Raw genomic sequence first — 26652 nt, forward strand, 5'->3', positions numbered from 1 at the left:
TTGTTTGTTTTGCTGGATTGGCCTGCAGCTGCTGCTTCTGCCCTGGAGAAACTACAGACTGGATTCTTGCTTCGGTATCCTGCTTGAAAAGATTCTCCAAGGGCTTGTGTGTGCTTGCCTCCTGTCAAGAAGTCTCAGGGCCAACAAAATCTTCACCTGCAGCCCCTGAACTCCTCTGTTGGGGGTTCTGACCGGCCAAGTTGTGCCAATTCCAGTTCTGGGCCCTTGGAGGTGGCTTCTACTGCAAGAAGAACTGAAAATCCACACATTGCCCTTCAGCGCCATTCTTCCCGCCTCAAGCTTACCATGCATTTGAAAAACCAACCCATCACTGGGATGCAGCAGAGAAGATCGACGCAGCACCTGTCTGCGGCTGAGAGAATCGCCACAGCCCGAGTCCAGAGCACCATATCTCCGACATCCGAGACCCCCGCTCCGATGCAGGCCCTGCTTTGAGGCAGAAGGAATCAACGGATCACCTGTTTGTGGCTACAACAATTGACGCAGCACCTGTTTCACCCCCACCTCATTGACTCTAGCGTGTCTGGATTTACCACACATCGCACCTGTATGCCAAGTCTACATCAACGCTGGGCTTCAGTAAGGAAATGAGGGTGCATGTCTAAAGAGAAATGGTGCATCATCTCCCTGCGCAGTAAGAAACCGATGCATCACCTCCTCTCACAGTAGGAAACCGATGCATCATTTCCCCTGCATAGCAGTTAGGAACTGATGCATCACCTCCCCTGGGAGCAAGGAACTGATGCATCACCTTCCCTGCATGTAAGGAACCAGCGCATCACTTTGTTTTGCAGCACCTCACCTCCCCTGCGTCTGTTTTCATTTTTGATTTTGACACATGCCAGGTACTTTGTGCTAAAAGAGACACATCCACAGTTTTATATGGACTAAACTGGTTTAAGCCTTTAAAGGTGACATCTTAATTTGTGTATATTGAATTGTTGCCGTTTTGGTCTTGTTTGGTTTAGATAAAGATTGTTTTTTTTTCTAAACTGGTGTGGTGTCCAGTTGTAATGTTTTCACTTTGTTACTGTGTGTTTATTTACAAATGCATTACACATTGCCTCTGCGATACCCAGACTACTCGTGCCAAGCTACCAAGGGGGTGAGCAAGGGTTATATTAGCTGTGTAATCCCCTTACCCTGACTAGAAGGAATTGTCCCTACTTGGAGAGGGTGTAACCCACTGCCAGCTAGAGACTGCCATTTCTAACATAATTCAACATTTGGAGTCTGCAACATGTTTTGTGCTTTTCTATATAGTACATGTACCTACTTAGAGAGTGACCACATTCTAACCATTCTTGCCATGCATGCTATGCCCGTCTCCTGTACAATGCACTTTAGCACTTGACTGTGTTTTTTGCCTGAATTGCTATAATCTACTGTGAGCAGTAATTTTCTATTTTCCCAATACATTTTAGGAGATTTGGTCCATGCTGATCATAGCTACTGCTGTGATAAGTTTCTGCTACCTGTTTTAATGGTTGCTACTGCAGCTCTTAGGGAACTCAGATGAGTTTCCAGAACTCCTCTTTATGGGGTGTTCGATCTTTCATAGCTATTAACCTGTTGTTCCAAATTATTCTTTCTCTTTTGGAAAAAAACTTTATGGGTTCATGCTAGGATAAGAGAGGTACTTTAGATTAAGATAGGGACTAATTCTTTTTATGGAACACGCAGTAATTTTGTATGCTCATTCTAACCAAATTTTGTCAATAGCTCTACAAACTGATATTTCTAACTAACCTGAAAAAAAGACAAAGATACAGGCCAATCTCTTAATAAGACAATACAGCTTGTAAAACTTCACCAAACCTCTCATCATTGACTGAACATTATAACTCTGCAAGTTGATTGATTTAAAAATGTTTTTGGGTTGTGCTCTTTTCTAACACAGGGGCAAAGATTTATCGACCTGACATTGGTGTGGAAATTAGAGACTACCTTAGCAAGTTTCAAGGTGGAGCTGTTTATAAAATGTTTAGGAGATTTCCACACTTGCACTAGTCATAGAATGCAAATTTGCTAAGTGTTTCTTGTTATTCAATATATAAAAACTGCTCACCAGTCTTAACCTCTAAATGAGTTGAGAACATTATGTTTGCTTGGATAACGAGATATTCATTGACCCCGCTCCAAATGGGGTATACATATATAGGAAAATTCACATCACATTTAATGTAACAATGTATTTTATCACATTCATTACACACAGTGTAGAATTCTCATGGGTTTCGAGGCACATCGAGTAGTTTATAAGCTCATGGCAAAATAGTCTGATTGCCTAACTGTGGGGTGAAGATATTTGCATATGTGCTTCCACCTTCAGACAGAGCAGGGAACACTATTATTTCTATGTGGCCTTTTAATCTTCAATCAAAATCCACAGTGATTATAATAACAATGAATTCTATGACAGTAAGCGACATGCTATTTTACATTGGCTTGCAGAATATCTGCTCCCCACCTCATTAATTGCACACCTTCACAGTGTAATTTGGAAACATTAAAACATCAGGTTAACACCATTGGTGTGGGTTAAACTAACACATATTATTAATTCTCACGTATCCTTGCAAGGTTTAGGATATGCCACACAAATGTGCGGCACTAGGCACGTCTACAGCTGAACACAGATACAACTGATCATCCTGGAGAGCCTTCTCTTCAGCTTCTGATGCGAGCCTGGATTGGCTTTGGACTTGACTGATTGATGCTGCTGTCAGATGGCCACGCTTCCCTCTTTGGACTGTTGTGTCACCTTGCAGGGTGAGGTGGAGGTCCCTCCCTTCAAGGCACTATGATTGATAGACCCGTGGGAGTGACCCACAAGTGACGCTCAGAAAGTGCGGCCCACATACACTCTAAAAGTGTGAGGGAGAAGCAATGAGGGTAGCCTAAATGCAGTGTCCTATGCCCCATTGGGCAAGCTACAGACAGTGTAGTGTATGTTGTGTAGCATTAGATCTTACTTCTCTTCTAAGTTACTAGAAGCCTCTTGGGGGGTGGGGGGGGGTCAGGCGGAGAAGCTGCTGAGAGCACGGATGAGGGGAATTCCTCGTATGCGACCACCTACGATCTCTGATTAGCTCTGGGACTGCAAAATACGAGGTGCTATTGTAGTGCAATAAAAGGCCTGATGTAGTAAAGGCAGGAACACAACTGTGAACATCAATTAACCTCTTGACATGTGTCTCCCACACGGGGAAAAAGCTGAAGTAAAAGAGAAAAATATTGTGTGAATAATGGGGTGGGGATGCCCTGCTTTCTAGGAACAGCCATGTGAAAAAACAGGGAGTGGTGTAAAATTCACATAATTTGCTTTTGCGAAATATCAACAAACCTACACCTAATGCCACAAAATGCGAATCCATCATTTGGAGTTTTATTTTAGCGCAAAATGTGTCTTCATGTCATTTTTTTACATGAGGACGCATTTTGCATTAAAAACGTGTAAAAACCCAAAAGTACAGCGAACACAAGCAGCACTTGTTCTGTTGTTCCCATACATTTGAAGTACATTTTAACCATAATGGTTAATTTTTGCTGTAACTAATGCGTAAAGAGGGCGAAAGGTGTAATGGCGTAGTTTCAGGAATTTCACGTAACACGCGTAACCGAATTACCCCGGAGTAAATTGAATTTCACCAGACCTAGAAAATACCTCAAAACTTCAAAACAGTTCATTTTTTCATGAAAAACTACAGACACTGCAATATTTGGCACTGAATTACAGAAAGGGTGAAATTATGAATTTGCACTATGGCTTTGCTGACAAACCATTAACGGGTGTCTTGACTGATTGAAGTGAAAGCTAATCACGGTTTTTCATCCAGGTATACTTCTGCCTCTCTGTGGTAGAGCAATAAGAGTAAAAAATAGTGGATGTAGGGGTCATGGGGAGTAGGAGAAAAAAAACACCACTTGCACGCAAAAGATTTTCACCTCAATCTGTCTGGAATGCTGGACTCCAGTACTAGGGCTCATCAACTGCACAGCGCAATTGTTAGAAAGCTCCATATACATTAGGATTCAGAGGGCGCTCTTGCGATCCGAACTTGATTAAACTGCGTGGCTTAGACTGAGATGATGGTGAGGAGCAAGTGACCAGTTGTAACACCCAGGCGCTTCAAGTGTCCCATCCTCATCACGATGCCACTTCTGTTCCACTGTCTCAAAAATATTTGCATATTCCACTAAGAAGAGTGTCACACCCATATGCACAGTTGTCTTATGAGCCAGTATTACCTACTTTCTTTCACGTGGGAACTCGAAAGAACATGCCTGGAAACTCCAAAACGATGCGTCCTAGGAGTGGTACTGAAAAAAAGGCCAGCACTGGCTAGCGTTACACATGCCATGTGGTCACGTAGGAACTGTACCTTGACACTGGTCAAACTAAGCAGCCCAAGAAATACAGCTGGGTTCAGGAAGAGAAAAAGAGCTGGATCGCTGTGCTCCTTTTTTCCTTAAAATATGAGTGTCTGTTTCTAGTGAATTTGTTGTAATGTTTGCCACATGAGTAAGATTTTGAGAGAGGCTATTCTATTTGATTGGGTTATACTTTGACACTGTGCTTGGCTGTGCTAGTGTACAAACCAGGAGGTGCGCGGGACTACTCCACCTTTCATCAGAGGTCGGGAAAATAAACGCTTTTATTAAATAGATAAGTGGCCAGAATATTTAATTGACAATCGTATGGTTTAGTCCTGAGGATTCACAGATTGACATAATGCATTCACTGAATTGCAGCTTGCAGTCTTAGGGCCTGATTATGAGTTTGGCGGTCCATCAGACCGCTGAACCCGTGGCGGAGGTGCGGTGGCAGCCGGGCCGCCGCACCAGTGGTTCAACCGCAGTATTACAACTACGGCAGTTGGACCTCTATGGCACCACCACAAATGCCAGGGAAGCGCATTCCCTGGAGGTGGCGCAGTGGTGTGAGGATGCTATATGCTGGCCAGGGCCGTTGCAGCCCCACCAAGCATATTACGAGTTTCCTCACTGCCAGCAGTCTCATGGCTGTGTTCACGCCATGAAACTGCTGGTGATGAGGAAAGGAAGGAGGCACTGTAGGGCCCACAGGTGCTGCATGCCATGTGGATGCATGCAGGGGGCACATGGTGTGCCCCCCTGTCTACATGCACGCAGCCGCGGCCTGTGCACGTAAGAGCGGTGGGGCTGGGTTGGGCGAGGATTCAACAGACGACCACGAGTGAAAATTAAATTAATAATTAATTTTTCCTTGTCATCTGTCGAAATCCCCCCACCTGGTCTAACCGCCCCACTGCTTTTATCTGCACGGGCCGCGGCTTCATGCATGCTTAGTTCCTGCACAGCATTAACTCAACACTCCATGCAGTGCAGGAACTGGCTTTGGCATTCCCATTGTGGTACCATTTTCAAAGACACCGCTCGCTATGGGAGCGCCAAAGGACTGCCCGCCAGATCAGGAGAAAACTCCTAATCTGGCTGGTGGTTGACTTTGGTGGTGCAGGAGCTGGTGGTTCTGTGTTACCCTGCTCCCACACCACCAAAGTCGAATCGGGCCCCTTAGTTCTCTTGTATGTAACTTTATATGATCAATGCAAAGAAAGGACTTCACAAGAAGACTGGAATCAATCATCCATAAGTTTGGGGACAAAAGCAAGCGGCAAGACAGCACCGGACAATCTAAGGCAAATACTGAACAACGTAAGTATTTCAGAAATTAAAGATATACTCCACAATAATTAGAACCAAAGCCCATTTTTACTGACACATACTACCATAGACATAAACCCTGACATACATCACTCTCTAAGTTTCAAAAACATAAGAAAAACACTCAATCAGAGCTCTAAAGTGGTTGGGGCGGGCATGCTCTGGTGGGTCGACTTCCGGTCATGGACCAGGCAAAGCATACCGCACTGTCAATTACACCCAGGCCGCCAACTGCATGTGTAGCGCATCCTTATAGAGCTGTAGTGCTCGTTTTGTTCCATGCCTAATGGAGCGGAGGAAAACAAACTGATGCCGTTTTCTCCGCTTGTTTGCGAGCAGACTAGCCGCTCTCCCTAGACAGCCCGTAACAGATTACCGCAATCACTGCACGCGCGAAGATAACCCCGAGGAAAGGAGGGCGCCGCAGATAAATCTGCCTCCTTATTGAAGCAAGATATATTTTATTTTTATGGCCAGCGGAGAGCCATAAGTCATATTATTTTGACAGAATAATATTCTGTGCAGGTAGATTACTTTTTTGCATATTGAAACGATTTTAACCATTTAGACTCAAGGTGGAGCAGAAAATCTTTTTTTATTGTTCGCATTAAATTCTTGCATATTCCAGGTTCTTACCGGTGTTTTCCAAAGGGTGACATTCATTGGAAAGTTTAATAGGTATTAGCCATAAAGATGAAGAAGCAACGGGGGCGAGAACATCTGCGCACCGGCATGTGTGTATTTGTTTAAATGAATGCTCAGTGATCGAACATAGTAACAAGAAGTGTTTTGACCTCATGTGAGGTGTGGAAAATATCATGTAAAGGCCAATGGAATAGGCCTGCCAGCTTTCACGGACAGTGCTTGTTTTCATCTCAATCCTGCGACGAAAACTACACTATTGAGCACTTAGAGAGACAATTGGGAGACTGTGCTGGGGGAAGCCCTGAGATATATTTTTTATACATTTGAGTTTAACCTTCTACCCTCCCTGGACATTGTGACAGTGCTACAGAGGTAAATCCAATGGTGTGTAACAAGCATTTACAAACTGTCTTTTATTAGCTGTAGCATTAGTATGTTAACTTTCTAGGTCTCAGCTACTGACAGCTTTAGCTGTTAGCTGGCAAGACTTATTATTCCCAATACATTACAGAAATTTAAAGTGGGCTTTGGTTAGGTCAGCTTCTGCTCATGTTTGGATGATTTTGTTATCGTCAGCGCCTTGATACCCTCGCGGGTGAATAGCTGCGCTTTACTAACCCTGATTGATTGATTGATTAATATCTCATTTTTCTGCTCCTAAGTCAATGACTTTCCTTCCTATTGGTGTGTTTGTCCTGCCAAGAGGCATTTTGGTGTCACAGTGTTCTGATTAGATGATGTATCCTTCTACTGCTGATGCCAGACCTTCCCTTGTAGTGAATGAGATGGACTATCGTCTCTCTCACTTTGCCTGCTCTGCCTTCTTTCCCAATCCTCTCTCTGCCACTTCCCTCCCTCCATCCAGCATCCTGTTCTCCGCCACATCCCCATGTTTCTTTTTCCAGTATTAGCTTCTTGCCTCTCTATCATCAGGCGGCCATCATAAAATGTTTCTTTGGACCATTTAAATATGGATACCCCCTTGAGTACAGGCACCTGTCGTGTGACAGGCACTGATGAATGATGAGTTGTCTACGGGGCTGAGACCCTAGGAGAACAGTCCGAAGTGGCAGAAGCTGCATTGCAGCTGATTTAGTGCCAGGTGGGTGATCTACATAGCTGCACCTGGCCTCAACTGCGTGGGAGAGTTGTCTACAGAGCCGCGGCTCAGGGAGAACAGTCCAAAGCAGCAGAAGCCACATTGCAGCTGATTTAGCATCAGGTGGGTGCTCTACATAACCGCATCCGGGTCTCATTACACAGGCAGTGCGCAAAGCGCACCCGAGGAAAGCCTGTTCTGCGCCAGTCAGCAACTGAAAGAGGCCTGGTTGCCCCCACCACCCAATAAGATCTGAGTCTCAAGAACATCAAGCAGTAAGTCCACTTAAACAACTTCCACTTTTGTAACGCTGCGTGAGCTGTGAGCTGTCTCAACATGGGGAAGAGAAAATCCACTTCTGGGAGGGAGAAGATACAGGCAGGCACCATAGTAATTTACCTCACAAACGCTATATGGGCAATTGAACAAGAGATTGGTTAAGTTGAGGGCAATTGTGCTCTGTAATGAAGTCCGGGGGTTGAATCATCCAGTTGGATCATCCAGTGAGGAGATTCTTGGCAGAGCAGAACATACACATACACCCTAGACACGTAGGATAGGGTCTGCATAGTAAGAGTGCACCAGATTGTCATGTTGGTTCTTGTGCTTGTATGTGTGATTTGTTTAAAATCGGTCGAACTTTTTGTATTGTTCACTGTCCTGATACATCTTATAACTTTCATCTGCTTCTGTCTATTGATCATTGCAGTACATATATTCTATACAAGCATCACGTTGGTTCAATAAACATTGAAAACATCCCTCTGTCTATTCTTTGTATATTTCTCTGAGCAAAAGAGAGCATGAGTGTATGAGCGAAAGGTTCTAGATCTATCGCCACGGTTCCTGCGGGGACAAGGTTGTCATGTTCAGTGGTTGCCAGAAATGTTCGCCCTCTGTCTAGGTTTAGATGGGCTTACGGTGGCACTGTGAGCTAACTGGTCTATGGGACAACATATCCTGTGGTGTGCATGGAATCAGTCTGGCACCATCCCAACTTTTATGTCATCCACTAATACACAGTTCTTACTGATTAGGGGAAACTACATGACAGTTTGGAAAGATCTAGCGGATGAACTATTCCTGCCGTTCAGTCACCCGAATCGGATAGCATTCCTTTGGCTTGGAAAAAGGCTATAGTTACTCCCATTTTGAAAATATCTTCCCTGGCCCCGGTGGTCCTTAGTAGCTATACGCTGTATCTCTCCTGCCATACCCAGTTAAAATACTTGAACGCTATGTCAGAAAGAAATTGTCTCAATTTGCTGAAGATCATTCCCTCCTCGAAGAAAAGCAGTTTGGGTTCAGATCGATCATGGTACTGAATCTGCCCTGCTCCTGGCCTTAGACAATCTCAGAATGCTTATAGATGGTGGCCAGTCGGTGGTTTTGGTCTTATTAGACCTCTCAGCCACATTTGAAATTGTGAACCACAGTGCGCTATTGGGCCAACTGGCCTCAATCGGAGTTTGTGGCACCGCTTTTAGCTGGTTGTGCTCCTACTTCAGAACGTTATCAGGCAGAGCTATAAGTTGCACAACTACCTGTTGCCATAGATTCCTCTGCAAAACAATGCACCACCATGGACCAGGCAAGGGAGGTAAGGTCCTTAAGTAATTTACACATATACAGGGACTCTGTCTGAGATTGTTCCATTACAATCATCAAAAATACATTTGTAGGACGCCCTTCTAGGCCAAAGCGCTGGTACTGCACAGGCACAATGTACACAAATCGAGATGTGTTTGCAAATTAAATACAATGATAGTAATGTATTTAATCTTTTGTGTTCGACAACACACCTCCTCAACAATATCACACCTATTAATGTCTGTCACATATAACATTTTCCCTTTCTCACTAGTCTGCCATCTAAGTACAGGTCTCCACTAGTCATACAGATTACCATTAACCAAGTGTTGCTAAAGTGACATTGAAGTGACTACACCTACCATGAGGCCCTGTCATTCCAACTCTAACAAAGATGTTTGACTCCTTTTGCCCCTTTTCACTTGTCTCCCATGTTACTACTGATCTTAACTCATCATGCAGGTAACCGTTACTCAAATGTTGGGAAAGTGACATTGATATGACTACAACTACCATGAGGCCTTGTCACTCCAACTCTAACCAAGATTCTACACTCCTTTTGCCCCTTCTCACTTGTCTGCAATGTCACTACTGAAGTTCACTCATCATGCAAGTTACCATTTGTCAAGTGTTGGCAAAGTGACATTGAAGTGACTAGAACTACAATGATACCTTGTCACTCCAACTCTAATCAAGATGCTATGATTGTGACATGCTCACATTGCATACATCCCAGGTCTTGTTTTGATATTGAAGATACATCTGTATGGATGTGGCAATAAAGTAAAACACACCTTCTCTGCTACAACTTTATATTAGACTCTCACACATCACCCACATGCAAAGGTAGTGTTATTGGGATTACGTAGATTCCGTGTGAGAAACATCCTGAAGGCACAATGAAAACACTCTCTGCAGGATTGCTATGCCTCTCTCAGGGGGAACCCTCAAAGGCTGGGGCACTGGGGCACAGCACATTTTGCAAACACCTGACATACTCCATGTGCACTGGACCTGGGAACTAAAATATATCAGGGACAACAAATAGCATACCCAAGTGCCATGCATGTGTAGGGAATGTGTAAGTGCAACTCATGAAAGCAAACACAGCCCTCACAACAAGTGGCACACATCTAGATGAAGTAGCTGTAAGGTACACATTTCAAAATGGATACATGTCCATGCAGAACTACACAAAGGCATGACAAGTTGACACCCTCCATGTGTGGAGAAACAAATATCTAACTTCAACACACCTAACACATATCCAACCTACAGCATAGGGAGAACTGCACCCTAAATGACGACAGTAGCCAGGCCAAGCTGAAATACGTTCCACATAACATGCACCCAATGCAGTGTCTGCCCCATGACGATGTCAACCCATATAGACATCCACCCAACATTTCCCCCTGTCCTGTCTAACTCCAGCACTGGCTCCAAGGGCACAACATACTAACCACTTCAACTGGATTAGCAGCCAGGGATCAAACAAACACAACTCTACTCACACATCACTAACTAAACAATAATAGTAAAGTAATGGCAGGACTAATGTCTTCAAAACTGTGATAACTTTTAATGAGCGGACTTAAACCAATCCAAAAAAGAAACATAGTCCAATGGCCAGTCTGTCAATTGTCCATGTGCCACAGCACAATGCTGTGCCGCCAAACCTGCCCTTACTGACACTGCCAGGGAACCACCTCACAAAGGGGATCCATTTGTCATAGCAGGCACCTATGGTATTTAGGAAGGGGGGCAGAGGTTTAGGGAGGGTTGAGTTTCTCTTTGGGAGGTTTTATTTTGGGTTTGGGATCTTTGGGGCTGGGTTCAGGTTTAGGAGTTTTGTTTCTTTTTTGGGCACGGTACAGAGGGGTAGGGAGGCTGCTTTTCAGAGGTGGAGTGGGAAGTGGAAGGGATAGGTTTGGGTGTGGGAGTGGGTTTTGGGACTTAGGGAGGGGAGTCGGGTTTCACAGGAGTATGGACAAGGGCAAGCATGCCAGATGCACAGTGAAAATGGGTAGGGTGTTTGGTATGGAGTTCAGTCTGGGTGGAAGAGGGAGTGAATATGTGAGATGGGCCAGCTGTGTGCACTGTTTGTTGTGCTGGTGGCTGTTGTGCGGTTGACTGTGAGCATTTGCGGTATTTTGGTGGGAGTGTTGTGGAGGGGTCTGTGGCTCTTACTGTGGTGTTTGGGGATATGGGTGTTTTAAAGGGGTCTTGTGACAGTTGGTGCAGTGTCTGAGGATATGGGTGTTGTGGAGGGGTCTGTGGCTGTTGGTGCAGTGTATGGAGATATGGATGTTGTGGAGGGCTCTGTGGCTGTTGGCGCAGTGTCTGGGGATATGGGTGTTGTGGAGCGGTCTGTTCTGTTGGTGGGGTATCTGGTGATATGGGTGTTTTGGAGGGGTCTGTGGATGTGAGTTTAGTGTCTGCAGGTATGGGTGTGTCTGTGGAGGGCTCTGTATGTGGTGCTGTAGTGTCTGGGGTATGCTACGGGTGGTCGGAGTAGTGAGGGAGGTACGTTTCTGCTGTGTGCATGTATGTTTGAGGCTTTTTGAAGTCTTGTGTTTGTGTAGGGTGCTTGTGCCTGTTGATGTGTGTGCATGCATAGGTGTGTGAGTGTTTGGTATAGGAAAGTGAATAAGAAATGTGGGTGGGTAAGGGCAGGAGAGAATGATGGAAGGTTGGGATGGGTGGAGGGCTGTGGTGAGGGAGGAGGCCAGATCCTTAAAAGATCTCTACAGGCCAAACATGGCAGTGTGAATGCCTTTCAGGTGAGCAACCACCTGGCTCAGCTTGATGCCATGCTCCTGGGTGGCATTCAGCACTACAGTCTTACCCACAGAGATGTTCCTCAGGAGGTTAATAGCCTCCTTACTCAGGGCAGCAGGGCTAACAGGGGCAGTGGCTGAGGTGCCTGCAGTGAAGGAGACGCCTCCCGTCTTACAGGAGTAGGAATGGCCAACTTGTGGGGGGACAACAAGAAGGGTGGTGAATGAACTGGGGGTGGCGGACAAGGACCATTTTTCACACCACCTTTGTGGCTCACTCCATAGGCTTCTAATTGAGCATTAGCACATGCATGAATGCTACATGACCTACAAACAATTGGGTCCGCTCATATCATAACCCAAGATAGGCCCAAATGCATGATGGAATGCTCTGCACTCCATCCTCATGTCCATACTAGTATATTTGATCACCCTGCATACTTTGGCACTTGTTGTGTACCATTGTAATAGGATGTTACCAAAAATGATGGATCCAAGTGAGATTTACATAAAGCTTACACAAGGCACAGAATGAAACAAATCAAACTATTACTAATGACATGTGGATGTAATGGCGGTCAAGAGGTACACCAATGTACCATCATTTACTGTTGTGGCAGACATCATGTCAAATGCAAATCCTCATTGCACACTGATGACAGTTTGCACTCCAATTTGCATCTTATGTCCACTACCTAAAAAGTCAAATGAAAGCTGTGCACATGTTTATCCATGTATCACATTTAGCTGATAAAGTTCCTGGAATACATTGAGGTCCTAACATTTGGGAGATGGATACTCTGAATTCACATAGCACTCCAGGGGCCACAGTACACATTAAGCGCATATTCATCGTTTGCGCTGGTTACATCTTTAAAAGGGTGCACACGGCATAAGCAATGAAAATGTGTCCTATTACGGTGAATTTGCTTCCCCAGGGACAGCCGCGAACTTGCACTGGCCCCAGGGCAGCGCATTCAGGTGAAAAATGGAGCGACTGCTTTACAGCTGCTCCGTGCTTTCAAAGTGGAGGCGGCAACCTGCCTGCATCTTTGAAGGGCATTAGAGATTTCCTTGCAGGCGGGTGCAGTCAGTGACTGCACCCGCCTGCAAAGGGATGTCTGTGGGGGTCCATGGGATCTCCTTTCAACCCGCCAGAGGGCTGCCATCCTGTGGCACACTATTAAAGCACCTTCTGAGGGCTACTTTGCCTCTGCGCCCATGACGGTAATACGGCGCAGTCGCAGAGACAAAGGGATTCCCTCATTTGCATGGAGCGTGCCCCATGCAAATGAGGGAACGCCCCCTTGCAGATGGCGCTGGTGGTTTATGTGCGCCAGCGCTATTGGTATTACAAAAAGGGACGCACAAGCGGCTGCTGCCTCTTCTGTAATACCGAAGTGCCCCAGGGGTGAGCAAAGTGGGCGCAAATGCCTGCTGCGCCCCTGGGGCACTCTATGTAATTGGGCCCTATATAGCCATATGGACATCTCCTATCCTGTTTGGTACAGGTGAGGATGCCAGACAGAGATTGTATATACACAAGCCAATATACATTTAAACACTTTTTTGTGTCCCTGAACATCTATGACATGAAGATGTGGGATCACTAGTTTCCCAAAGGGCAAGCACATCACACCACTCTTTTGCATTGAATACTCAGATAGCCTTGGAACGATCAGTGTAGACACTCACTTAAGACCCCCACAGTCCTACATCTTACTCCCTCATGCATGCTACCAGTCAGTAAATTATTGTACTAAAACACTAATTGCAGAGGAAACATCAACTGCCAAATTCATACTGGCCACATGTAGGCACTAATGCTGATATCACCAGTGATGTTTGCACTCTCATTTCACTGTATAACCTGTACTTACCAATGGAAACAGTTGTACAGTCATAGCATGTTCTGTGAACTCTTTCATGTCACATGCCATAGGGCCCCCATCACATGAGAGTCAGTAGTGAGGATACATCTCTCCTCACACAAGTAAGACCAGTTTCCTATGTGGTACAATTGTCACCCAGATTTACTGAGAACATGAGATGATCATCACTTCATTCAGCTAAGTGTCTGTTCAAAAGGAGAAAATTGAATGTGGACAGAACTCTGCTGTCTTCTAGGTCAGAAAGACAATAGACAAGCACAGCAGCATGCACCTACTACCACATTACACTAACAATGACTCATCTTGTGTGTGGCTCATGGGCCACCACTTATCTTGGTTTGGACATGCCTGCCTGTAACACAAAGTTGATAGAGAAACATGTATGACTCTAGCCAGGACTCACCCCCTTGTCACTGCTGTTGGGTTCTCAACTGCCCCTCAAGATCTGGGTAGGCCGCCACCAGTATGCAGCACATCAGGGGTGTCAGGGTCTGGCGCACGCTCATTCCATGCTGGGAGGACTTTTCCAGCTGGACCTCCACAATCTTCTGGGTCCAGCGCCCGAGGTCCTCCGAACTCTTCCTGCAGTGGGCACTACTCTAGTTGTAGCCTCCCAGGTTTCGCATCTTCCGGGCGATGGCTTTCCAAATGACCTTCTTCTGATGGACGCTGACCTGTAAGGATGCAATAGATATAGAAACAGATTGTAACTGGAAGTTTGAGGATAGCTGTCAGCTTGATACACATTATGTTGACATCTAGCACAAGCCTTCATTTAGAGTCAACAAGTTACATGTGTCCATGTCACACGCTACACACAAGAGAAGCATAGATATACACTGTTCTGGTTAGCTGATGGCTAATCTCAACCCTGGTCATGACCTACACTGACTGAGGCAGCCCACTAACATCAAGTAGGTCATACCCATCCTTCATGGAATGTGATGAGCAGTACCATGACACACAACACACAATTTGGACCTTCTTAACGGTAAACTATCTGTGCATGACTATCCAGACACCTTTCCTGCCAGGCCCATTGCATTGATGCATGTGGTCCTTGCAAGCAAGAAGCATAGTATACAAACCATCCTAAGACTAAGGTCACAAGGTAAGGGCTGGCATGTGTGACACTAAATGCTACCTCTCTGGGGGCTGTGTGGACATGTGAACTACTTATTTGAGTATCATAGTAAGTCAACATAAGTTTATGTGGTTTGTACTGCCATCACAGGACACCTATTTTGCCACATGAGGCACTGTAACTGTGAAGAGAATCAACATATCATTGTATGTGTTGTGTGTGTGATATGAAATATTGTAGCCAAGCAGATGATTCACATTTCTAAATCTCTTCAAAAGTAACACACTATCTACACTGTTCATGTCTCAGATGTGCAATAGGCCTATGCAATAGAAGCAACACTATTAGAAAAGTGTAAACAGACCTGTGTGAGTGAGAGGATCGTCGTTGTTAACAGACACACATTGACAGTGCTTCAATGGAAGGAAGTATCAGGTGGAAGATCCCCTCAGTCACCATGCCTCATATTATCCACGTAACAGCTATCAGGGCCACTAGTGGGAAAGATAATTATTTCTGGGAACATCCATGTTTCAGCAAGTCTACAGGACCATTACTCTGTGCATCAGTTCTCCTACCACAGTAACTCTGGGCCAAGCTGGGCCATGGCCCAGACTGTCCACATATGAATGTCAGGCCTTGCTCTCTGCAGGCTGAGGCTACTTATCACACACAAACCTCACATTTCCACCAATTCAATTCAGAGAAGGGAAACTTCTGACCATTCCATATGTGAACATATGGTTGTTTGGCATCCTGAAGGGGTCTGTGAGTTATAGCTACCTACCAGACAACTGCTTAACAAAGTCTGAAATGGGCTGAGTAATAAGAGGGACGGTACACTTGGCTAACATCAACCTCAAATGCTTCTAACAGTATACAGCAAAAGACACACAATTGATGGACCGAATGCAGAACAAATCAAAACATTCACCCCAGTCAAGAGATCTGGGTTTCTTCCATCATTCTTTTGCTCACCATGCCACCCCAGTTTAGACCTGGCCATATGCAAATCAGTCTTGACCCTATGCCTCATGGGAACAGTCCAACCCGAACTGCCAAGCCAGGTCCTCCCTGGACTGGAAACAAGCATCCTAGGACCAGTTTCGGGGTTTCACCCCTCTTCAGCCAGGATAGCTTGATTCCAGTGGCACAGTGAGCCCAGGACCCATGTCTGGGCATACCTGGTGCACTTATGGCGAGAAAGCAAAAGACACACAATTCATGCACGGAATGCAGAACAAATCAAAACATTCACCCCCAGTCAAGAGATCTGGGTTAAATCCATCATTCTTTTGCTCACCATGCCACCCCACTTTAGACCTGGCCATATGCAAATCAGCCTTGACCCTGTGCCTCATGGGAACTGTCCAGCCCGAACTGCCAAGCCAGGTCCTCCCTGGACCGGAAACAAGCATCCTAGGACCGGTTTTGGGGTTTCACCCCTCGTCAGCCTGGATAGCTTGTTTCCCGTGGCACAGTGAGCCCAGGACCCATGTCTGGGCATACCTAGTGCACTTATGGCGAGAAAGCAAAAGACACACACCACTTGAGTCAACCTATCCTGTCTGAAGAGGGGTGAAACCCCGAAACTGGTCCTAGGATGCTTGATTCCGGTCCAGGGAAGACATGGCTTGGCAGTTCGGGCTGGACTGTTCCCATGAGGCACAGGGTCAAGACTGATTTGCATGTGGCCATGTCTGAACTGGCCTGGCGTGGTGAGCAAAATAATGATGGATTAAACCCAGATCTGTGACTGGGGGTGAATGTTTTGCCAATGTGCAACATTCCGTCCATCATCTTGTGTGTTTTGCTGTTCGCCCTATGTGGGAAGGGTATGCCCAGACGTGGGTCCCGTGCTCACTACGCAACTGGAGTCAAACTATCCTGGCTGAAGAGGGGTGAAACCCCGAAACTGGTCCTAGGATGCTTGATTCCGGTCCAGGGAAGACATGGCTTGGCAGTTCAGGCTGGACTGTTCCCATGAGGCACAGGGTCAAGGCTGATTTGCATATGGCCATGTCTGAACTGGGGTGGCGTGGTGAGCAAAATACCGATGGATTAAACCCAGATCTGTGACTGGGGGTGAATGTTTTGCCAAAGTGCAACATTCCGTCCATCATCTTGTGTGTTTTGCTCTAACAGTATACAGACATGGCTCATGGTGTGAACCCACACCTATCAATTTACACATACCATGATGTTACTTGAGAACTAGATGTAGCTACTGGGAATTTGACTCCTGCACAGATATATGCATGTAACACAAGTAGAAATTACCCTTATCACACATTCCAATGGTGGCCTTCTCTCCACAAAGGACAGTGCTTCATAATCCATGACATGTGTTTCCTTTGTAGGGACTAATCCAGTTCTCTTAACAACACAATATGGTTACCGTCTGGAACTCAGAGCCACATTGTAGCCTAGGGGAACAGAAAGGAAGAAGTTGAACAGAGTGAATAACTGTATTTGAGACACCTACCTGTTCCTCTGGTGAGCCATAAATCTGAGAATACAGGGGAAAGACCTCATCTATCAGGGTCCCCGGCTTCTCTGAAGTGAAGGGTTGGGCCCTCTCCCCTGTACAAAGTGCCATGATTGCTCCCAGAGGTGAAAAGCAGCAGGAGGAGGTGTTGATAGCATCAGTGTCAGGAGGCAAGTGAGCTATTTTTCCAAACTCCACGTACCATTACGCCACATACACCATCATCAGCATCGGAGAACACAGCTATTGGACCGCTACTGTCACTATCCCCATGAGCCTATGGCTGTGACCACTGTGCATGCAATCACCCACCGCGAGGTCAGGCAGCCGCCATGCTAGCAGTTAAGAAAACTGTACATAGGCCAATGTGCGCGGCGCGCAGTACACCGCGGTTGGTGGTACTTTCACATTGCAAGTTGTTCTATCCTCACTAAAGTGGAAATTTACAGTTTTCTGATTTGATGATGTGCACAGTTCTGTAACCGACCTGTGAAGGCCATCTTCTGGATGACAGGTGGCTGTTCAAGACTTGACAATGATGATGAAAAATGTGTACTGCTTCATGAAGCATTGATGTTCAGACACATGACTTTTGACTTACTCTTCACATATGTTACTCTGCACACTGTGACCAAAATACAATTTTTGTTACTCCTAACATAGGTACCCTGGGAGAGGGAGGAGACTCCAGCATCCAGTGTGCAGCTCATTTCCAGACCTACACACCATAGAAGAATGACATATCATAATGAAGTTCCATCTGAATATGCAAACAATCGTGCATTTATGTCATCAGTTGGAGCCTGACTTCCTACCTCACCTCAATAATCCTACATCAATTCCATCACTAGTGAAACTCATGGAAGTCTTGCATTTTTTGGCTAAAGGCTCATTTCAATTCACTGTTGCTATTTCTGGTGGAATGTCATAATCTATGTTCAGTCGGGTCCTCACAGAGGTGCTTACTGCAACGTTGAGACAAGTGGGCAGCTACATCCAATTCCCCAGCTGTGGGTTTTAGCCACTTTGAATGTGGATTTCTATGGATTTGGACACATCCCACATGTCATTGGATCTATTGATGGCCCCCATATTGGCTTAGTACCACTACACAACAGAAAGCACTACCATTCTATCAACGTGCAAGTTCTCTGCCTAGCAAATTTGTACATCTCAAAAGTCTGAGCCTGGTTACCAGGATTTGCCCATGATTCTTTTGTTAAGCGGAACAGCAGTATAACCCAGCTTATGTCACAACTACTACCTTAGAGGGCCTGGCTTGTAGGTAAGTATGATCTGTCTTAACTTTGTGTGGCAAATGTCAGGTAGTATGATCTGAAAGTGTGTAACTAAATATTACCCTTTTGTCTTTCTTCTAAGTAGGAGACTCAGGGTATCACAACCAGCCATGGTTATTTGGCACTGCTGAGGAATCCTACAACACCAGGAGAAGTCTGCGTGGCCCATTGAAGAATGTGACAGACAATAGGGTAGGCCTTTGGGCTCCTGAAAGCCAGATTCAAATGTCTAGACTGGATTGGGGAGCCCTCCTCTACTCACTTGGGAAGAAGTATAAGATCACCATGGCCTGCTGCATATGCCACAACATTGCCCTGCAACGGAACATACCTTACATCGCAGAGGTTACAGGCCATGAAGACCCAGCCGGTGGGGACCCTGGAATGCCAAATGAAGAGGACGATAGTAGTGAAGAGGAAGGAGCTGACTTGCATCAGTATCTCATCCAGAACTACTTCTCCTGAGTGTAAGTATGGTGTGAGATATGATGGATTTGACTAGTCTTGTAACTCTTGTAGTGATGTTGTGAGAAGGATGTTAATGCTACATACTAGGAATATATGGGTCTGCCAATATCCGAGTAAAGGTGTTTGTAATGTATGCGTACCCTTATTCAGCTGTAAATGTTATTTTGTACTGTAGAAGTTGACAATGTGATATGTGTCATATGTGTGTTTCTTTAACTAATCTCTCTTTATTGGTCTGTTTTAGGTACCTTCACCATGCCATCTTCAGTTGGATATTTCAGAGTTGTGACATTAGCAGGTATATGATGGTGTTCAGACATACAAAGTGGACATGGATTGGTTCTAGGAATGTCTGTCACGGAGTTTGGGTGTACAAAGCAGGTAAATCAAAAGAATGTGCAGTTCCTAAGGAGAAGGAAAGGGAGTGAGCAGGTCTCTTATGGATTGTCCTCACACACCCCGAAGGATGTCATGCTTCATCATTGGACTGTGCTCCTCATCGGGCTGGCGCTGCAATGCCTGAAGGGCTCCCGCGAAGGGTCTCTTTGCCGGAGATCTTTTAAGAGAGAGCCGTTTGGTGAGTGAGGGAAAGTGGTCAAGGTAGTCTTGTGAGTATGATTTGTGATTTAAAATAGCTTTAGTACTGCCCTATAGGAGCACATTTTATTCGTGGGGTGTACTGACCTAACTAAACATGCGTGAGCCCTGTCTGGATTTAATGATCCTGCAGGGTCTAGTGTGTAAATGTGGTCACCTAAAAGATCTCCGGCAAAGAGCCACTTCGTGGAGCCCATCGGGCATTGCAGTGCCGGCTCCACGAGGAGCACATCCCAAAGATGAAGCATGACATCCTTTGGGTTGTGTGAGGGCAATCCATAAGAGACCTGCTCACTCCCTTTCCCTCTCCTTAGGAACACACATTCCTTTGATTTACGTATCTATTAGGAGCGTTGTGCAGGACCTCATCAAAAGCTCCCGGTTCCTCCAATTTGTTTAATGTACAAAGCAGGTGCCAAGACAGCATGCACAGTGATAGGATGGATGTTACCTGGCTTCCATTGGACTTGTTCCTTGTGGTGCGTTGGTCCTAATGCAATATGTGTGCCATCATGTGCTCCAACGCAATGTTGTGTTGTGCCCAATTTATTCTATCCTGCTTTCACATTGGCTAATTCCTCATTGTTTATAAACTGGATGTAGCTGTTGATGTGTCTCCTCATCGTAGGCCAAAGTGCTTGAAGCACATCAATGACATTTGATTGTGACATTCCACCAGATGCAAGCAACACTGGATTGAAATAACCCCATGGTCAGAAATTGTTGTACTGACGTGTCTGTTTTTTTCTTTATTTGATGTAGGATTCCTTTTGGGAGGTAGGTAATATGGCTACAGCTGATCATGTAGACCTAATTGATTGTTGCCTATTATGTAGGATATTGTCACATGTTGCCCCAACTTCCATGTTGTGAAAGTCTGCAAACGATTATGTGATCACTGACCCAGAATAACAGACTCGTGTCTTATTTGCTATGTTTCTCACATCATGTCAGTCTATAATTTTAAAAATGGAATAAAGATCTTCTCAGCCTAGACACTTGCATGTATGTGTTGTTGGGACATGGTAGTGATCCCGAGTTGAACATTGTTTACACAGAAGACATCCATGCTTCCAGAAGTTCCTATTTTTGACATGGCAAAGTTCACCTGGTAGTACATTCACATTATTATGTGTGAGAATTACAACAGGAGGAAATGCTTTGATGACATGTGTTTTAATGCAGTGAACAAGGCCAAGAAATCAACATAAGATTCCACAGTGCAAACAAAAAATGAAGACTTCAGTCATGGTGGTTGAAACCATTGTAGTAGAGGCCAAATACTCAGGAGTCCAAAGTCCAACATACTCCTCCCATCCTAAATGGACAAGTGGGCTGGAATAGGCAGGAATAGTCCAACAAAGTGAATGTGTAGCACACACGGGAGGACATTAGATTTGAGGCCTCAGACTGACAGTGGTGGATGACTTGCCATCCTGAACTCCTGGGTTTTTGTGTGTGGACGTCCCCTCTTTTTGCCAGAGGGGGGATCTGGAGCAGCTGAGACAGGGGTGCCTGCAGGTGTGTTGTCCTCTGACAGGGCCTCCCTTCCTATGGCAGATGTTGATGATGCGGATGTACTTGGACCGCAGGTAGTAAAGCCCTACAGAGGGTGGTGTTAATGTCCTGCTGCACCCCAACCATGGAGGCCACCTCAATGCGGATGCCGGCCACCTCATAGTGGATGCCGGGTACCTCAGAGTGGATGCCCGCCACCTCAGTGTGAATATCGGCCACCTCAGTGTGGACGTAAGCAACCTCCCTGTATGTATCCCTTTGCAGCTCCCTCATTTCCAGATTACAGCCAAAATCTGGCCCATGACACTTTGGGAGTCCTGGTAGACTCCCAGGATGTAGGTGATGGCAGCCTGGTTGACCATGGCTTCAGTGGGCTCACTCTGTAGGCCCACACTCTGCAGGCCCACATTTACTCTCCACTACACCTACCCCCAGGGCCCTTTTGCCTTGGTGCAGACAGCACCCTTCCACTGGGTCCTGGTTCCTCCATGCCTGGGGTGGTGTTAGCCTTAGAAGAATTCACGACTGGGGTGCACAGGATGGACTGACTGTGCTAGATGCACAGATTGGGGGTTCAGTGGTTGGCTGTGATGTTTCAGCGGTGGTGGGAGGTGTTGCAGTGGGCACAGTGTACCCCACTGTTAGCGTCTGCTCAGGCTGACGAGATGGGCCAGGGCCGTCATCCATGTCCACATCTTTAGGAGCATTGTCATCACTGGGGGCTAGGTCCTGGGGTGGAAAGTAGCTCTGTTCAGTTTCCAACCTCTGTGCAGGTGCAGTGGTGGATCGACCTGTTGAGAGATAGAGAACATTGTCAATGTTGGAAGTGAGGCATCTACATCCATGTTGTTTGTGTCAAGGTAAATAAGGACATAGAATGGAGCAAAATAGAGATTAGTCTTGTCATCTGTTAGCTGTGCAGATATGTGGTATTTTGGCTTATGCATAGACATGACATCTCCAAAAATTTGCTACAAACACAATGTGGTCCTAACATGGTATTGGTCTATTCCAAGTCCTAGTTGTGTCTAATACAGGAAAACACCTAGCTTGGTTGTATAGTTAGCATTGTTTAGCATGAGAGAAGTGCAGAGTCAAGGGGTCACCTGGTACTGCTAACCAGCTGAATTTTCTTCATGGCTCACATATTTTAGGGGCACATCATTGTTATGGTATCCCTCAAGCCATCATTAGTGTCAGTTGATGTGTCCAGGACACCATCAAGCAAAGTATTCATACATATATCTGAGTGGAGCATCGTCTGTACAGTACACAGTCCATGATGAGTGAACATCAGTTGTAACATGGCAGGCAAGCGAGAAGGGGCAAAAGGAGTCAAGCATCTTGTTTGGAGTTAGAGTGAGAGGGCCTCATAGTAGTTGTAGTCACTTCAGTCTCACTTTAGCAACACTTGACAAATGGTAACATGCATATTAAGTTAACATCAGTAGTGACATGGGAGACAAGTGAGAAGGGGCAATAGGAGTCTAGTATTTTGGTTAGATTTGCAGTGACAGGGCCTCATAGTAGCTGTAGTCATGTCAATAAAACTTTCCCAACACTTGACTAATGGAAAGCTGCATGACTAGTGAACTTCAGTAGTGACATGGGAGACAAGCAGAAGGGGCAAAGAGAGTCTAGCATATTGGTTAGAGTTGTAGTCAAAAGGCCTCGTGGTAGTTGTAGTCACTTAAATCTCACTTTCCCAACACTTGAGTAATGGTAACCTGCATGACTAGTGAACTTCAGTAGTGACATGGGAGACAAGTAAGAAGGGCCAAAAGGAGTCTAGTATCTTAGTTAGGGTTGTGTGACGGAACCACGCATGCGATTACCACTCATGCTGGTTCCATGTGGTCTTAACCATGCAAGTCTTAACCACGCATATGTCTTTGCAAAAAAATATGCATTAAGACATCTATGGCAAAGACATGTGTGTGGTTGATATTTATCGGGTAAGTGTAACCCCCGACCCTTGCCCCTGCCCTGAGCCCTAAAACACCCTCAGTTCAGAATCCTACCCCGACCCTAGCCCCCACCCTAAGCCCTAAAATGGCTTACAAAGCCCAAAAAAAGTACCCCAATCCCTGCCCCTTGCTTTGAGCCCCCATGACCCCGCCATGAGATCTAAAACTTCCCCCTCTCTCTTGAAAACCAACCCCTTCCCCAAGAACTAAAAACTTCCCTGCCCAGCCCTAAAAAGTACCCTGATCCCTGGCCCCAGCCGTGAGCCTCAAAACGTTCCCATAGGCCCCCGCCCTGGGACCTAAAAATACCCTATCCCTTCTGAAAACCAACCCACACCCTCCCAAGCCCTAAACTACCCTGGCCCTCCCCAGAGCCGTAAAAACTACCCTGACCCTCCCTGAGCCCTATAAACATCCCTGAACCCCCAGCCCTGAAAACCACTGACCCCCAGCTCTGAAAACTACCCCAACCCTTAAAACCTACCACCCACCCCCCCAAAACCCAGCCTCAGTTCCCACTTTCCTTACCACATTCTTTCCCAATCCTTCCTTGTCCTAGGCCCACCCATTCCAGCACCTAGACCACGCAATCCCTTAACCACGCACATGCATGGTTAAGGCATATGTGTGGTTAAGACAAGCGTGGTTGCGCTTGCATTGTTCATACACGCATGGCTGAGCCCACATTGTTCCGACCATTTCTCCTTTGTTAGAGTTGCAGTCACAAGGCCTTGTGGTAGTTGTTGTCACTTCAATCTCACTTTCCTAAAACGTGGGTAATGGTAAGCTGCATGAATAGTGTACCTCAGTAGTGATATAGGAGACAAGTGAGAAATGGCAAAAGATTCTAGTATCTTGCTTAGAGATGCCGTCACAGGGCTTCTTGGTAGTAGTGGTAGCTTTTCTATATGAACTTACCAAGACTTGAAAAATGATAAGCTTCATGACTAGTGAACTTCAGTAGTGACATGGGAGAAAAGTGAGAAGGGGAAAAAGAAGTTTAGCATCTTGGTTACAGTTGAAGTGACAGGGCCTCATGGTAGTAGTGGTAGCTTTTCTTCTGAACACACCAAGACTTGACAAATGGTAACCTGCATGACTAGTGAACTTCAATAGTGACATGGAATGCAAGTGAGAAGGGGCAAATGGAGTCTAGCATCTTGGTTACAGTTGCAGTCACAAGACCTCATGGTAGTTGTAGTCACTGCAGTCTCACATTAGAAACATTTGACAATCAGTATACCACAGTTGTTGGCAACATGCATTTGGGATGGACCATACATTTACATTTTTACACATATCATGTGTCTTGGATTAATATTTTTATGGTATTGCATTCACAGAGAGCATTGCAACATGTGGCATATCATGGAGTTAGATACATGCGGTGTTATATGCCACAAAGCACAGTGCCACAGGCAAACAAACATCTCAGATACTTTGAGTATTGCATGTTAGGAAAGTAGATAGAGAACAGAATATCAAAAGCAGAGTGTAGAGCAAATAGGGCTTTGTGATATTGGTTCAGTTATTGAAGTGTAACTTACATGAGTCCACTCCTCCCTCTATTCCTACGAAGCCCTCAGTATGCTGAACAGCTAAGACCTTCTCCTACCAGGGTAAGAGTTGTAATGGTGGAGTGAGAGGGCCACCTCCAGTCCTCTGAGTGTCCAGGTGGTGGATGTTGTACTTGGTATGCATCCTCAGCCTGAGGTCATTCCACCTCTTCCTAATGTTGCCCTGTGTGCGTATTCTCTCTGTTGACTATCCCGTCCCAAATTTCATTTTTCCTACTGAGAGGAGTTTGCTGGACTTGGTAATCAAATATGTGTGGCTGTACTCTAATGATTTCATCCACCATGACTGTCAACTTTTTCTCAGTGAAACTTTATTTTTTTCCCAGGTATGGTGATGAAAAATAAACTGAGTGAGTTTATGAGTGAAAAACAAACAAGTGATAGAGATAAAAAGGTGCAAAATAATATTACAGGTGATGGAGAGTACTAAATGGGAAGATGAAAAAAGGGGTGCCTTATCTAAAAATGCTGAAAATGGCTCTGTCTGTCTCTGTTGCTGTGCTGTAGTTTGGAAGCAAAGGATGCTGGTCAAGGAAGGGGTGTGTTTTATAGTGTGATTTTCAGGCATGTCCACTCACCAAAGCACACCAGGTGTGTATTTTTTTAATCCATCCAATGGTCACTGTTTTGTGTTTTTTTTGGGCACGTACCGCGGCGGGCAACCACTGGGTAAGTGCAGTTTGTTGAGCACCACGTTATGACCGCTTGACAGGTGGACAGCAGACCTGGCAGTGTCTTTTGACCCCAAGCCAAAATTTCAGACCGCCGTGGTCCCGCCGAGTAGACAGCCATGGCCATGGTTGGAGTTTCAGACAGCACAACTCATAATACGGCAGGCAGTAGATTTCCAGCCAACGGTGGTGTGAACAACACGGTAGGGGTGGGCGGAATTTGCGAAATTCACTTTCGCACACTATCGCGAAAATGTTGAAAATCTCCGCAAACACGCCAGAAATATTGCGAAGACGCAGAAGTTTTTTTCCCGCCTGTTCGCTGCATTTTTTGCGTGATCGCGACTCGCCAACTTACCCATGCGGGCGTGGCCATATTGTTTTCACTTGTCCCAACCGCTCGCATTCGATATGACGTGCCCACGTCCTCACGCTCTTGCTCGCGGTGGAGAATGACGTGTTCGAGATCTCAATCTTCTCATACTCTCGCAGTGCATGATCGCGAGAAGAAAGACGTGATCGCGCAACAAATGACGTGATCGCGCGACAAATAATGTTAATGCGGGCGCGAACTGTCGCGAGACAGCGCAAATGGCTACCAACAATCCAACATCTCATGGAGAACGTGACCGGATCGGGAAAACGTGTCGGCGAACGCGGGGATTCAGGTAAGGCGATCGCGCACACGCGAGAATGTATTTTTTTACAGCGCGAGCAAGAAAAAAATTACCAGTAAAATGCGGATTGTGGAGATTTTGACATTTTCGCGCTTTCCGCGGAACGCGAAAATGCCTAATTATCGCAATTTCCGCGAGCAGAACGGAATTTTGGCCCAGGCCTACAACACGGTTGCGGTTCTCAGGCGGTCCGGCCACCAAAGTCATAATAAGGGCCGTTGTATCATAAGAACTTCTTTAGCTGTTCATCTTTATGTTTTATTGTGCTTGGACATTATCTTAGTTATGAATGTGTAACCATATTTATGACCTTTGTCTTCTTTAATGGTACTTTTATGATTTTAATGAAAATCGAAAAAAAAGTTATTGACTTGACTTGAATGAATTTGCTTTATTTAAAAGAATCCCATTCAAGCTTGGCCACCATGGATGTATGTGCATCCAGGACAGCCCTATTTGAAGGATATGCATTAAAAAAAACCCTAGGCATCCAAGGCAGCCATCTTTAAATGTATTTGGTAATGTCCTAAAACCCTTTTAAGATGGCCACCACAGTTGTACGTGTATTCGTGGCTTC

Source organism: Triturus cristatus, chromosome 3_2 (genome assembly GCF_964204655.1).
Source record: "Triturus cristatus chromosome 3_2, aTriCri1.1, whole genome shotgun sequence".
In the NCBI taxonomy this organism is placed as follows: domain Eukaryota; kingdom Metazoa; phylum Chordata; class Amphibia; order Caudata; family Salamandridae; genus Triturus; species Triturus cristatus.